The sequence below is a fragment of the Triticum dicoccoides genome, chromosome 1A (genome assembly GCF_002162155.2).
Source record: "Triticum dicoccoides isolate Atlit2015 ecotype Zavitan chromosome 1A, WEW_v2.0, whole genome shotgun sequence".
In the NCBI taxonomy this organism is placed as follows: domain Eukaryota; kingdom Viridiplantae; phylum Streptophyta; class Magnoliopsida; order Poales; family Poaceae; genus Triticum; species Triticum dicoccoides.
This window is the reverse complement of record NC_041380.1, coordinates 491,138,231-491,152,010: the sequence shown is the minus strand read 5'-3', so window position 1 is coordinate 491,152,010 and position 13,780 is coordinate 491,138,231.

Here is a 13,780-nt window from a genome sequence, read left to right as displayed (position 1 = left end):
TTTTGAGTGATTGCTTATGTGTGGTTATTATTGTTTGCTCACGATAGATTGAACAAAGTGTGACGAGTAGAACTATCAGGAGTTATGAGTGCGAATTATCTTCATCAACAGTACAAGGCAAGTTCACAGTTTGATCATATCCCTTTCATACCCAGTTTTTATGCATTAGTTTCAGCCTCAAACATTGCACGAGTAGAATTGATAACATGTGGGTATTGGGAAGTAGTTGATGAGGTAGGAACCTATTGTCTTGCATTCAAACCCTCGGAGTTACTACGTTATGCTTATTGCCATGATATGCTCGTAGACGTGGATTGGGTTTGAGTGTATCCATGACAGATGTGAGATTGTTAATTAAGGTTTAACTTAAGGTGGCTACTTTAATACACATCTGGGTGGATTGGTTGGGGCACCTGGAGAACCCAGTGCTTTCCCAAGGGGATTCCGAAGTACCCGTGTGATCACCCTATGGAATGCCACCCAGGCTCAAAGGGATCATAAGATTATTCATGCTAGAAACTTCTGTGTGCAGCCACAAGCTATTATGGGCTCTAGCATAGTGGAGTAAGTTGCATGACCTCTTCCAGTGGTAGGCTAGCAGATGTAGGGGATGTAAGTTGGTACAGTCTACCCGGGGTTAGAGTTAATGCTTCTAAAAAACTATCTTGGTCATCCGTTTCTCAAACACCATGTAGTGCGAGAAATCCAACGGAGGAGATCGAGTCTTGTGGGGAAAAGTGCGCAAACCTCTACAGAGTGTACAAACTAATCATGGTTAGCCGTGTCCCCGGTTATGGATATCTTGAGTATCTTGTACTTGAATTATTGGTTTGATCTCATCACTTTATTTAACTAATTTGTTGGGTTATAATTATTATTTTGGGATTGAGTTGGAGGAACCTTCTCAATAATTTCAACAAACTTTGTAGTTAAATAATATATATTCCTTTGTTGTAGGAAAAATTGGCTTTATGCAAAAATAAACTTAGAGCTTTCCACCAGCCATATATGCATGTAGTGATAGTTATTATTCATCATTATCCTATGGTGTGAATTTGCCAGTACATTCAATGTACTGACCTACATGGCTGCAACGTCTCATGTTGCAGGGATCTTATGACGAGTAAGTGATACGTTAGGGTTACGATTTCTACACTCAACTTTGCCGTTGGTGTTGATGGGAATCCGCAACCTTGTTGTTACTTCCGCTATTTGGATTGAGGTAATAGTATTTACATTACTTTATACATGTGATTTACCTCTGTTATAAACCCTCGAGTACTGTGTGTGTCAGCATACCGATCCAGGGATGACACTTAAGCACAGAGACTTGACCATCTGAGGTCGGGTCGCTACAGTGGATTTGAGGCAGAAATGTGTTGAACATTCCACTAATTTCCTGGCATTCTTTATGGTACTTGAAATCTCCCCCTAATGCCTAGAAATGTTCCTCGTTGAATCATCATACTGGCCTTGAATAACTCCCCATGCGAGGAGCTTAAGGTATTGACGGAAATACAATTATTCCTCACATAGATCCCAACTATATGTTGAAGAGCCAATGATGTATGCTGGGGTGGTGATATCGGTATGTAACCGAATTACCGCAGATAGGAAATACTTGCTAGATATCCACATATCAAAAATAGAGGGGAATAATATTATGCAGTTCTGTCATGAGCATGTAAAACTTGATGACTCCAACGTAAAGTTGGTAAGTTGGAATTCCAAAGTACAGATAATGCAATGAACTTAACTCTTTGGATAGGATTCTACCAAACCATTTTGAGTCTAGACATTAGAAAAAATTGCTAAACTTCAATCCAATGGCCATAGAGAAGGCACTCAAGGACAATTCTGCAATGCTATCCATTCGATTTGCTTGAAATCTATGTCAGGATAATGAGCCAATGGTTTCGTGTGAATAAAGTACACAGTTATGACCATCATGTAGATATGTCTTTTAGAACCATGGAATACCTGAATAGTCTAGTTAATGGATGGAAAGAGCCACTTACCTCAACTTGATGCATTCAAGGAGTTTGAGTGGTTCAGCGTAGATTTTAAGGTGTGCGAGCCTTAAAATTAGCTTCCCTATGTCACTTGTAGTGCACATAAAATCCAAACTGGGTTAGAATTTAGCATCACAATAATCATAAACTACTGGAATTGCTGATAGTTTCGGTTTCAACCCAATGTCTCGATGACGAAGGCGAGTATGCCAAGTTTGTCATGTACAAGACACTCTGGAAAACTATCTTGTACACAACATGCGCTACGGGTTATGTTGTATGTGTAGTACAATTCAGATGATACACAGAGAATGTGCTTGCCATATCCGTTGCATATGGTAAAGAGAAGTGATTTCTCTTTGTTGTCATCATAAGTTTCGCTATGGAAACTATTTTGAAGGATACCTCCATAGTTTAGTAGGGTACGAGTTAAACCTCATCGCGTCTAGCGATTTAAAAATATCTCCTTTCTCTCAATGAGAGTGGAAACATTGGACTTCCATGAGTATAGAGTTTGTGGTGCATATGTCCACAGTGCACATATCATTTTTCATCGGATTGACTCCTGTAGAAATCTATATATAGACATGAAGATTCTCAATATGAAAATCTGTAGGATCGAAAGTATGTCTAGAGGGGGGTGATTAGACTACTTGACCAAATAAAAATCTAGCCTTTTTCCAATTTTAATTCTTGGCAGATTTTAGCAACTTAGCACAAGTCAAGCAAATAACCTACACATGCAATTCTAAGAGTATAGCAGCAGAATGTAAAACAATTGCATATGAAGGTAAAGGGAGGAGTTTGGAGGGAGCAAACACAATGTAGACATGGAGATTTTTGGCGTGGTTCCGATAGGTGGTGCTATCATATATCCACGTTGATGGAGACTTCAACCCACGAAGGATAACGGTTGCGCGAGTCCACGGAGGGCTCCACCCACGAAGGGTCCACGAAGAAGCAACCTTGTCTATCCCACCATGGCCATCGCCCACGAAGGACTTGCCTCACTAGGGTAGATCTTCACGAAGTAGGCGATCTCCTTGCCCGTACAAACTCCTTGGTTCAACTCCACAATCTTGACGGAGGCTCCCAAGTGACACCTAACCAATCTAGGAGACACCACTCTCCAAGAGGTAACAAATGGTGTGTTTATGATGAACTCCTTGCTCTTGTGCTTTAAATGATAGTCTCCCCAACACTCAACTCTCTCATAGGATAGGATTTGGTGGAAAGATGATTTGAGTGGAAAGCAACTTGGGGAAGGCTAGAGATCAAGATTTCTGTGGTTGGAATGAAGTATCTTGACCTCAACACAAGTGCAGGTGGTTCTCTCTCAAAAAATGTATGTTGGAAGTGTAGGCATGTTCTGATGGCTCTCTTCACGAATGAAGAGTGGGTGGAGGGGTATATATAGCCTCCACACAAAATCTAACCGTTACACACAAATCACCAAACTCGGTGGGACTGAATCATACAACTCGGTCAGACCGATTTAGTTCATAATTTGATCGTTAGGGTTTTCCATGGGACCGATATCATTAGGGTTAGGGCATAACGTAATATCGGTGAGACCGATTACACAAACTCGGTGAGACCGATTTTGGTAATAGACTAACCAGAGAGTTGGTCAGGCAATCTCGGTGGGACCGATTCGCTCTCTCGGTAGGACCGAAACGTCACGAAAAGGAAACAGAGAGTTTGCATTGCAATCTCGGTGGGACCGATCGCTCATCTCGGTTGGACCAAAACGTTACGAAGAGAAACAGAGAGATTACAATCCCATCTCGGTGAGACCGAGATCCCTATCGATAGGACCAAAAAGACTAGGGTTTGTGGCAATGGCTATGTCAAGTGAACTCGGTGGCGCCGGATTTGACTTTTGGTTTGGGATATATTTGGATATGAGAAAGTGGTTGAGGGTTGTGGAGCATATCACTAAGCATTTTGAGCAAGAACCTCATTAAGCAACACCTCACCCCCTCTTAATAGTATTGGCTTTTCCTATGGACTCAATCTGATCTTGGATCACTAAAAATGAAATGTACAGTCTTGTGCTTTGAGCTTGAGCCAATCCTTTTTGTCCTTAGCATTTGGAGGGGTACACTTTCTAATCCATGCCATGCCAATCATTGAGCTTTTCCTGAAATATTTATCTTCAAGTAGCATTAGCTCAATGAGCTATATGTTGTTAAGAATTACCAAAACCACCCAGGGATAGTTGCACTTTCAATCTCCCCCTTTTTGGTAATTGATGACAACATATAGATCAAAGCTTTGACAAATGGTTATAAGATTGAAAAACATCGTCGCTTTAAGAAGTATGTGATAAGCAAGAGCTCCCCCTAAATTTGTGCATTATTTAAAATTTTCTTTTTAATGCAAATGCACAATCGATTAGTATCATGGGTTACTCTTCCATGTCACATACATCTTGGTGGAGCGCTCAAAAAGATAGAAATTAAAAGCATGCACTCATCACCAAGCAAGTGAATGATCATATATGGAATATAAAGGACAGCATCATTCAACCAAACATTAAGGTAGCATATGATCAACCACATGATCATATAAGTATCTCACAAGGACATAAAGTATCTCACACAAGCACACAATAAAGTAGTTCAACCAAAATAGCAAGAGAGATAAAAAGCAAGACACTCTCTCTCGAAGCCTATGATCTATACATATTTCTCCCCCTTTGGCAACAAGTTACCAAAAAGTTCGAAAATGCATAGTGCTATACGTCCCTCAGGCTTGGTCTTCGGGAGGTGGTGTAGATAGAACTGCAAGGACGAAGGCTTCCGACGATGTAGTTGGAGCTGATGGAGTGGGTGCTGGAGGTGGCACTGGAGCTGTAGCTGCTGGTGCTGACACTGAAGCTCTAGCATCTGAGACTGGCACTTCAGCAGACCTTGGACCTCGTGGCACACGCTTAAAAGCATAAGTGGTTGCTTTTCCTCTCCTCTCCTCTGCTTCCTCCTGAAGTTGATCAACTGCAGTCTGAATCTCAGTCACCTTCAGATCAAGATCATAGAATTTTGTTTCCACAATCCTCTCCAGGCTCTCCTGATTCTGAGTCAGGGTGGCCAAGCCCTTCTCAATCCTCAGTGTAGCTTGAATCAGATAGCCTAACTGATCTTGCTTGATCTTTAAGAAGACTCGAGATGCCTCTTCAACACTTGGCATCTGGGCAGCTTTCTCAGCCTTTTCCTTGGCTCTCTTCTCCTGGACTTGAGCTGATGATGGTTCCTCCTCATTCATCACAACAGTGGTGTCTTCAAACTCAGGATATAGAGGTAGATGCTCCTTATCAAGCAAGTAAGTCCCTGTGCCCATCTTAGAGTTGATGAGCTCCTGAATATGTGGAGCATACCCACAACTCCTCTTTTGATCAGCAGCAGTACTTTTGATCGTTTCTACAATCAAGCTCATAACTTTGAATTTCTGGGGAACATCAAAATTTTGCAGCATGTTGATGGAGTGTCCTCTGATCATCTTGTGATCCCCTGACTTGGGTAGCAATGTGTGCCTTAAGATCCAGTTAATGGTAGGCAGACCAGACAATAAGAAATGCACAGATCCAAGCTTGTGAGTTTCCAAAGCCTTATCAGGGATCTCTTTGTACATGTTCGCCATTGAGTTGTGGTCTTTATTCTTGGTGGCATACACATCCAAGTCATCTTCATGTTCCTCTAGGGCATTGATTAGCTTGTCCCATTCATCAACTGTGGACTGGTACCTGGTACCTTCAGACATCCAAACTATCCTCCCATTTGGATAGAAGTGGGCAGTGGAGTAGAACTGCATGATCAACTCATCATTCCATTTGGTGAGATTTTTTCCAAAAAATTCATCTACTCCACAAGCCTTAAAGCTGTCATACACTCCAGGGAAGTGATCTTCATTTTCCCGGATGAACTCCCAGTCCACCCATTTCATGTCACACACTATGGGCTTCTTGTCAAGCAGAATGGTCTCGTAGAAATCTTGTTGTTCCTTTGTATGGAACCTGTAGTCAACTGCAGTCCTCCTCCTAACAGCATAGGGATTAGATTGTCTCCATAACCTCAATCCTGCATCTTTCCTGATGTGCATGTCCTCAGCGACGGGATGAGCATCATTGTGGTCAGGAATTTTGGGCTTCAACTTCCTCAAAACATGAGAATTGGCTTCTTCTTCTTTAGCTTCACGCACTGGGGCCTTGTTCTTCTCCTCAGCAGGTATACTCCTGGTGTTCCTCTTGGGCTTTGGAGGTTTCTGAGCAGCAGCCTTGGGAGCAGATTTGAGCTTAGATGAAGCAACCCCTGACTTGATTGCATCTCCCATAAGCTTCTGAGCCTTAGGAGCTGGAGCAGCATCCTCTTCCTCTTCCTCTTCTTCTGGATCTCTCATAACGGAGGATCTACCAAGCACTCTGGAAGTGGTCTTCTTGACCCTTTCTTTTCTCTTCTTTCCTTCTCCAGCAGCCTCTCTAGTTGGCTTGGAGGTTTAAGCAGTTGAGGCTCTAACTTTTAAGGTTGGCACCCTCTTGGCAGGGGCCTTTTTGTGCAAGCCAGGCTTAGTTGATGCAACTGTGCCATACTCCTTCTTCAGCACCTTCTTCTTGGAGCTGACTTCCTCCTCAACAGCCACATAATCCTCATCTTCAGAATCTGAGGTCTTCTTCTTCCTTGTTCTGGTGGCTGCCTTGGGCAAGTTGCTTGGTGTGCTCCTGCTGCCCTCATCAGAAGTGCTAGAGGGACTAGTGCCCTCACTCATATGAACCTGCTCCTCAGACTTGTTCTGGCTGTCACTTTGATCAGACATCTTGCAAGCAAACTGTCAGCAGACCCTGTGAATAGGTTGTAGATGAGGTAGAGTAGATGAGAATCACAAAGTGCAGAGTTTTTGCAAAAATAATGACTTAAAACTTAGTTTTAGTTCTTCACAGAAAGCATTTCGGAGCTACCGATTTGTAAACTCGGTGATACCGAAGCAGCTTTTGGAACCTAAACTAGTGAACTCGATCAGACCGAGTCACAGTTCAGTGGCACCGAGACTGCTAGGTTTTCACAAAGAATCGAACTCGGTCACACCGATTTGCAGTTTTCGGTCAGACCGAAAGTGCAACTGCAATGGCCTAAGCCAAATCGGTGAGACCGATTTCTACAATTTGGTCGGTCCAAGATGAGTCTGGCGGAGACCTAACCCTAAATTTTCAAATCAAACCTAATCTATGAGATGCTTTTGCTGGACAGGATAATTTCATATGTGGCAAGATTCATGGCAAAGCAATGTGCGATGAATCAGAGTTAAGGAATAGCACAAAGATCAAGTTCATACCCTACTTCAGCGGTGAACTTGCTACGGCCGCAACGGCGGGGCAGATTGCCGTTGACGGCGGCGGAGACCAACGGCGGGAGGTCGCTGGCGGCGAGAGGACGATTCGGAGACCTGAGGAGGCAGAGCAGGTCACGCGCGGGTGAAAGGTTTTGGAAAAAAATTCATAATTTGACCCGTCGGTATATATAACCTGAACCTATCGGTGTGACCGAGTGGAACAACTCGGTGGCACCAAGATGCAGAACTGCAAGCGGTTACTGCAACTCGGTGTGACCCAAAAGTTCTAATCGGTTGCACCGAGATTGAAAACCTAGATCAACTTAGTGATCTCGGTGTGACCGAAGTGGATGACTCGGTCATACCGAAATGCACAAAGAGGTTTTGGAAATTTAAGTCTATAATGAATCGGGGACTCCAAGTGCTCCTCACACAGAGTGGTTCGAATCTGACTTGATCAAACTTTGTGATGTAGCATGAATAGAGTTTGAGATGAGAAAAAGCATAGATAGCTAGAGGGAGTTCTTAGGCATTCTTGTCCATCCATTTGGCAAAAGAGAAAAAGCCAAACAATTAAAGCAACAAATGGATATCCTCGAATGAGTAAAATATGCAACCAACATGCTCACATAATAAGATGGCAAATGAAATATGTGACAAAGCATGCACAATCACTCTAGCATCTATCAAGCAATTTGGCGATAACTAGTTCATCTATATATGAGTATATTGATTTAGGAGTCAAATGAGAAAATTTGATCAAGGTCATACTCATCGTTTAAGCACAAGTGGGGTTGCCACTTTTACATAAAGTATTGTTGTGTTCACACCATTAGAGTTGCTTTAGCTCAATTGATTAGAGTAGAGCTCCCCTAGATGTGATATCCCCCCTAAGAGGGATGAACTAACCTTGGGTTTTGTCTATGATGACTTCATGTAGGTGTTGAATATGTAGATGCTCAATGTTGATGTAGATCCTTTGGAGGAATCCTTTGGAGTGAGTTGCACTTTCAATACCTACACGGGTTAGTCCCACAAGGAACAAACAAGGATATCCATAGACATAGAGTGATATTCACATGAGATGATGTCCATGAATGCATTAGGTTACCTTGTCCCTTGTCTTACCACCAAGAGGGTTTGTGACTCCTTGAACTAGTGCAAGATATGGAGGTTGTTTGCACTTGTCCTCGCCAAAATGATATGAGTGAAGTGTGTTGGCAGAGTCACACTCAAGAACTCTCTAGTTCTTCTTCTTTGGGATCCACACCATCTTGATGGGAATCCTTGGAGTTGTAGTCGTACTTGATGAAGTTGAATTTGATGTAGTCTTGGGAACCCACTTGACCAAGGCTTTGGGAGCTTCTTCAAATTCATCAATCTCCTCTTGAAGCTTGTCCTTGCCTTTTTGCTTGTGGTCTTGTGGTGGAAGATCATCTTGAGCTTGTGTTCCTTGGAAAGAAGTAGGATCATACTTCTCTTGTTGAGGAACAAATTTCATCTTGGGGTATTGATCTTCTTCCCACTCAACTCCATTGGCATTGAACTTTCGTTCAAAACCAACACCTTGATTCTTCCGGTGTCTTCCTTGCTTGCGTACAATTTCCTAAAATTGCTTACTTCCGACAAGGCTCTTGTAAACACCTTTCTCTATAATTCCCTTCAATAAGCTATTTTCTTGCTCAAGTGTAACTTGGCTAAGAGAATCATTAGTGGAATCAAGAGAACTACTAGAAGCAACATCATTGGGTTTAGCATGATTATTGTTACTACTAGAAGAAGAATCTTTCTTACTCTTGTTGCTAGATTTAACTTGTGGCATGTAAGTAGACAAAAGTAAACGCTTGGTAATGTAAGAAGAACTTTTCTTGCGAAGATCATCATTGATCTCTTTTAAGAACCCATGCTCTTGCTCGAGGTTGAGCTTTTCGAAGCGTAACTTCTCATGAGTCTTTAAAAGCTCTCAATGATTTTCCAAGGTAGTTTCATGAGCTAACTTAAGAGTGTTTAGCTCTTTAGTTAGACGCTCAATCTCCTTCTTATCATCGTCATTCATTTTGTCTTGATTAGCATGATTAATAGCAAGTTCATCATAGTTTTCATCACTAGAATTGTCAACAACTAAATCATCATCACCTAGCAAGTCATCTTCATCACTATTGAAATCAACATACTCGGGGTGTGATACCTTTGGGCCTTTTGCCATGAAGCATCTTCCAATTCCTTCAATTGGTGACTCAAATATGTCATAGGAGTTGGTTGACACAAGTGCTAGACCGGCAACACCTTCATCTTGAGTATATTTGGAGTCGGAGTGATAACTTCTCTCGGAGTGATCGTCAGAGTAGGAGCCGGATACCATTCACCAATGTGAGCTTGATGTATTCATTTTGTGTAGCCCCTTGATGATTTGTCCTTCCTTTCCGAATCCTTGCTTCTCCATGATGTTCTTTGTTCATAACGGTCATCTCTACTCCTTCTCTCTCTTGGTGGTGATTCTTCTCTCCCACTCCTTCTTTTGGGAGAACCTTCTCTTCTTTTGTAGGGAGCCGTACACTCATTGAAGTAGTGTCCGGGTCTTCCACAATTGTAGCAATTACGTTCACGGCTTGAAGATCTTTTGTCATTGTAGGACCTTGACTTGGAACTTCTTTCCTTGCTTCTACTCTTGTAGAACTTGTTGAAGTTCTTCACCATTAGGCTCAATTCTTCATTGAAGTTTTGTTTCTCACTTGATGATGTGGGAGCATCACATGAGGCTTTGTAAGCACCACTTGACTTGTTATGAAGCTCTTCCTTATCCTCGAGTGACATCTCATGAGCAACAATCCTTCCAATGACTTCCGTTGGCTTGAGATCTTTGTAATTGGGCATCATTTGGATCAATGTGCACACGGTATCATATTGTCCATCCAAGGCTCTTAGGATCTTCTTGATGATGAATCTATCGGTCATTTCTTCACTTCCTAAGCCGTCAATCTCATTTGTGATGAGAGCATGCCTAGAGTACATTTCAGCAACACCTTCACCATCCTTCATTTTGAACTTGTCAAGTTGACTTTGAAGCACATCCAATTTGGATTCCTTGACGGAGTCGATACCTTCGTGCATATCAATCAAAGTATCCCAAATTTCCTTTGCATTCTCTAGACGACTCATTTTGTTGAATTCTTCGGGGCACAATCCGTTGAAGAGAATATCACAAGCTTGAGCATTGTATTGCAACATCTTCAACTCTTCCGCGCTAGCCTCACGGTTCGGTTCACTCCCATCAAATAATTCACCTTGCAAGCCAATACACACAATAGCCCAAACGGCAGGGTTATGTCCAAGAATATGCATTTTCATCTTATGCTTCCAACTAGCAAAATTAGTACCACCAAAATAAGGACCTCTACGGTGGTAATTTCCCTCACTAGACGACATACTCTCCTAGGTTGTGAAACCAAGGCTATGATCACCAAAGCTATGGAAATAAATGCAAATGGAGACCAAAGCTCTGATACCACTTGTAGGATCGAAAGTATGTCTAGAGGGGGGGGGGTGATTAGACTACTTGACAAAATAAAAATCTAGCCTTTTCCCAATTTTAATTCTTGGCAGGTTTTAGCAACTTAGCACAAGTCAAGCAAACAACCTACACATGCAATTCTAAGAGTATAGCAGCGGAATGTAAAACAATTGCATATGAAGGTAAAGGGAGGAGTTTGGAGGGAGCAAACGCAATGTAGACACGGAGATTTTTGGTGTGGTTCCGATAGGTGGTGCTATCGTACATCCATGTTGATGGAGACTTCAACCCACGAAGGGTAACGGTTGCGCGAGTCCACGGAGGGCTCCACCCACGAAGGGTCCACGAAGAAGCAACCTTGTCTATCCTACCATGGCCATCGCCCACGAAGGACTTGCCTCACTAGGGTAGATCTTCACGAAGTAGGCGATCTCCTTGCCCGTACAAACTCCTTGGTTCAACTCCACAATCTTGACGGAGGCTCCCAAGTGACACCTAACCAATCTAGGAGACACCACTCTCTAAGAGGTAACAAATGGTGTTTTGATGATGAACTCCTTGCTCTTGTGCTTCAAATGATAGTATCCCCAACACTTAACTCTCTCTCATAGGATAGGATTTGGTGGAAAGATGATTTGAGTGGAAAGCAACTTGGGGAAGGCTAGAGATCAAGATTTATGTGGTTGGAATGAAGTATCTTGACCTCAACACATGTGTAGGTGGTTCTCTATCAGAAAATGTATGTTGGAAGTGTAGGCATGTTCTGATGGCTCTCTTACGAATGAAGAGTGGGTGGAGGGGTATATATAGCCTCCACACAAAATCTAACCGTTACACACAAACCACCAAACTCGGTGGGACCGAATGATACAACTCGGTCAGACCGATTTAGTTCATAATGTGACCATTTGGGTTTTCGATGGGACCGACATGTCAACTCGGTGGGACCGATATCATTAGGGTTAGGGCATAACGTAATCTCGGTGAGACCGATTACACAAACATGGTGAGACCGATTTTGTTAATAGACTAACCAGAGAGTTGGTTAGGAAATCTCAGTGGGACCGATTCGCTCTCTCGATAGGAGCGAAACATTACGAAAACGAAAGAGAGAATTTGCATTGCAATCTCGGTGGGACCGATCGCTTATCTCGATTGGACCGAAACTTTACGAAGGGAAACAGAGAGATTACAATCCCATCTCGGTGAGACTGAGATCCCTATCGGTAGGACCGAAAAGACTAGGGTTTGTGGCAGTGGCTATGTGACACGTCTCCATCGTATCTACTTTTCCAAACACTTTTGCCCTTGTTTTGGACTCTAACTTGCATGATTTTGAATGGAACTAACCCGGACTGACGCTGTTTTCAGCAGAATTGCCATGGTGTTATTTATGTGCAGAAATAAAAGTTCTTGGAATGACCTGAAAATCAACAGAGAATTATTTTGGAATATATAAAAAATACTGGAAGGAAGATCCACGTCACGGGGGCCTCCACCTGTCGACGAGGGTGGGGGCGTGCCCTACCCCCCTGGGCACGCTCCCTGCGTCGTGGCCCCCCTGACGCTCCACTGACCTCAGCCCTGACTCCATATATTCACTTTCGGGGAGAAAAAAACCAAAGAGAAGGATTCAACGCGTTTTACGATACGGAGCCACCGCCAGGCCCTAAACTCTCTCGGGAGGGCTGATTTGGTCCATTCGGGGGTCCGGAGAGGGGAATCCGTCGCCATCGTCATCATCAACCTTCCTCCATCACCAGTTTCATGATGCTCACTGCCGTGCATGAGTAATTCCATCATAGGCTTGCTGGACGGTGATGGGTTGGATGAGATTTATCATGTAATCGAGTTAGTTTTGTTAGGGTTTGATCCCTAGTATCCACTATGTTCTGAGATTGATGTTGCTATGACTTTGCTATGCTTAATGCGTGTCACTGGGGCCCGAGTGCCATGATTTCAGATCTGAACCTATTATGTTTTCATCAATATATGAGAGTTCTTGATTGAGGGAGTCCTGGATTAGGGGGTCTCCGGATAGCCGGACTATCTCCATTGGCCGGACTGTTAGACTATGAAGATACAAGATTGAAGACTTCGTCTCGTGTCCGGATGGGACTCTACTTGGCATGGAAGGCAAGCTAGGAAATACGTATATGGATATCTCCTCCTTTGTAACCGACCTTGTGTAACCCTAACCCTCTCCGGTGTCTATATAAACCGAAGGGTTTTAGTCCGTAGGACAACAATCACAACATACAATCATACCGTAGGCTAGCTACTAGGGTTTAGCCTCTCTGATCTCGTGGTAGATCTACTCTTGTAACACCCATATCTTCAATATTAATCAAGCAGGACATAGGGTTTTACCTCCATCAAGGGGGCCCAAACCTGGGTAAAACTTCGTGTCCCTTGCCTCCTACCATCCGACCTAGACACACAGTTCGGGACCCCCTACCCGAGATCCGCCGGTTTTGACACCAACATTGGTGCTTTCATTGAGAGTTCCGCTGTGCCGTCGCCACAAGGAAGGATGTCTCGTCCCGTCTTTAAAGACAGCACTATCGCTGAGGGAGCTCTGGCTATCGGCCAAACTCTCCGGCTAGGTGGTTTTCTTATGACCGCCTATTCAGCCGCTGCGCCGACGATGACTTCTCGGGTCATCAAAAGCAATCTTCACATCAACTCGAAACTCGCCGAACATTTATATCCAATGGATCTCTCTTCCCTGAACGAGCTCTTGGATCGTATCACCGCCTTGGGAGTCGCTACAGACTACGATCAGATTGGGCCTAAACCCGATCTAAGAGAAATTAAGTCTCCCCAGGTCACCCACCATGTTGCAGTGGTGGAAGAACAATGCGGCAAAACTCCATCTATCTTAAGGACTAGCTACATCCGGATTCCCGATCCCCCCAAACGGGATACCCGCGGA